Source organism: Mycteria americana, chromosome 11 (genome assembly GCF_035582795.1).
Source record: "Mycteria americana isolate JAX WOST 10 ecotype Jacksonville Zoo and Gardens chromosome 11, USCA_MyAme_1.0, whole genome shotgun sequence".
In the NCBI taxonomy this organism is placed as follows: Eukaryota; Metazoa; Chordata; class Aves; order Ciconiiformes; family Ciconiidae; genus Mycteria; species Mycteria americana.
This window is the reverse complement of record NC_134375.1, coordinates 22,550,913-22,553,370: the sequence shown is the minus strand read 5'-3', so window position 1 is coordinate 22,553,370 and position 2,458 is coordinate 22,550,913. Positions and strand designations below refer to the sequence as shown.

At 52.9% G+C, this 2,458-nt stretch overlaps 1 non-coding gene across 1 annotated transcript; it reads left to right on the top strand.

Annotated features, from left to right (window-relative positions):
- Window positions 1-962: 962 nt before the first annotated feature.
- TRNAL-UAA (transfer RNA leucine (anticodon UAA)) lies at window positions 963-1,045 on the top strand. Its single transcript has one exon. It is a non-coding gene; the product is annotated as a tRNA-Leu (tRNA).
- Window positions 1,046-2,458: the final 1,413 nt, after the last annotated feature.

Below are 2,458 nucleotides of genomic sequence, written 5' to 3'. Positions count from 1 at the left end.
GACTGAGGAGCTCTGTGTCATCCTCTTTTGAGACCTGGAAACATTCCTTTTTCTGGCCAGCGCCTCTCACCTTTGCAGCAGCCAACCACAAGCCCTCCAAGCAGCTCAGCTACCACAGGGCACAGTCGTGAGCAGTCCCTGGAGAAGCGAGGAGGGACTTGCTCTCATCTTCAAGCAGGACAGGGCCAGGACTGCCTGGCCAAGCGTGGCTCTAGCAGACAGGATCCTCTGGTGAAAAGGCCTCACCAGGTTTCTCTGTGTGATAGCATCCCGGTGTGAAGGTGCTGGCCTGGGATGCCAAGAGTGGCTGAAATCAGAGACAGAAGTTATCAGGCTCCTGTGGCTTAAGGGCTAAAGACGTCCTGCACATAGGTACTTGGGGGCTGTGGGTTTGAATCCCATGTGATTCAACAGAGGTTTTTGTGGGTTTTTTTTTTTTCTTTTCCCCAGATGGCAGAAAAAAAGCTGTACCTCACTCCAAAGGAAAAAGAAAGACTCTTCTGCCCCACTGTCTTTCCCGGCTAAATGTCCTAGTAGAGTGACAAATGTGGACTGGAGGGGGTGAGGAGTGGGACCTGAGGTGGAAGGACAGTGCTCTAACCTCATGGCGTGCCTGGCTGAGTGCTGTTGGGCTGTCAGGGCTGCTCCCTTCCCCCTGGGCACCCAGCAGGGTCAGGCTGAGACTCTCCAGAGATGCCCTCCTGCACCAGGGTCCTGGCAGCATTATCACCAGTGACTGTGGTCCTTGCACAAGGACCTAGTGTGGCACATGGGGCTGTGCCGTCCTCCATGGACCACGAGACCTGGTGCCTCCCAGTGAGATGTTCCACCGGTTTGCTGGAGACATAAAAGAAAGCAGTGAGGAGGGGAAGATGAGTGTCTTGGGTTGGGACCTGGAGGGCTTGGTGAGGTGCGTGCCCTCCAGAAGAGGAGCTGGTGGGCCAGGGGAGAGCTTACAGCCCACCAGGATGGCCGAGTGGTGAAGGCGTTGGACTTAAGATCCAATGGGCGCATGCCCGCGTGGGTTCGAACCCCACTTCTGGTAGGAGCCTTCTTTTTCTCTTGGTCCAGACCCTGCACCCCAGCTTTTAGAGCATTGGTTCAGAGCAGGGACGGGAGCTCTGGGCCCTGTGCCCGGGGAGATGAGGCCATTCAACGCCCCAGCGTGAGGACCCTGGTGGGACTGAGCCACCCTATTGTCCAGGCTGAACATGGAGAGAGATGTGAGCTGGTCCCTCTGGCACACGGGTTGTGGCTCTCCTCCTTCATGCAGGGAGTACTGAGACCGTTGTGGGCTTGAATCCCACATGCTCCCAAAATAGCAACTTGTTTTTCCCATGGCAGAAATAGAAAAACCTGACTACCCTGAAGGGGGAAAAAGAAAAGGTGTTGAGCTCTAAACAACTCGGGTAAGTCACAAGTGGAAACCAGTGCAAACAAGTGGGTTCAGGGAGATGAGTTTGGGGTTTGTGGAGACTGTTCCACACCGGCTTCTCTTGCCAGCTCTGTTCCATGACCCCAGACCCACCGCTTGGCTCATCCAAAGCACTCTTTGGCACTCCCCAGGGGGATCTGGCAGTGTCACAGCCCCCTGGAGCAAGCCAGCATGGCAGGAAGGGGTTCCTGATGCTGCTGGTTAAATCTGGGAAATGCATGAGAAAGGGAGAACTGCTGCTCTGCTGCACAGCATTGCTATGCCATGGTCTGTCTTGGGTCGGTACCTACAAACGCGAGATTTTTTGCTCCCTTCCTTGTGTGCGTAGACGGGCAGCAGATATTTCCCTCAGTAAAGGGTTGGCCTGCTGGACCCGCGGAGATGCTGTCAGGTTTTCATTTGGCTGCTTTGCTCCAGCCTGAGGCCAATCGGAAATGTCCTACTGCTGGGACATGATTTGAAGTGATGGTGTTAATTTGGTTAATTAGGATTCCTGGGTAGCGTACGCTTCTTGCAAATCAGCTTACCATTGTAGTAGCACTGCAAAGAGTTATTTGGTGGTGCATGGGGTTATGTATGAATTTATGATTATGATGTAGGACCATTAATTTCATGTTTGTGGCAGATGATAACAGCTCAATTAAAAGTTGCAGTTTAAGATCTTTGGCTCTCTCTGATATATGGGAATCAGACGGTGGCCTACAGGAAGGATTACAGGGCCTGTACAAGTGGCCATATAACAAATGGGGCAGGACCCAGAGGAGAGGACGTGGGAGGAATTACTCTGCTCCTCTCCCATTTGATTAGTGCTGGGAGGGAAATTTTGTGCCTATCCGCTAGAGCTGGCTTGTTGCAACTAACCTCAGTCATTAAGTGATGCAAAGAATGACAAGTACATCTTTGCAAGTATCCCAGGGGGTCTAAGCAGCACTGCGGGTCAAGTCTTTTGCCTCTGATGGCTTGGAGTCAGACTCCTGTCTAGTTCACGTGTCAAAGGCATTTGGTGGCCTCCGCTGAGTTCAA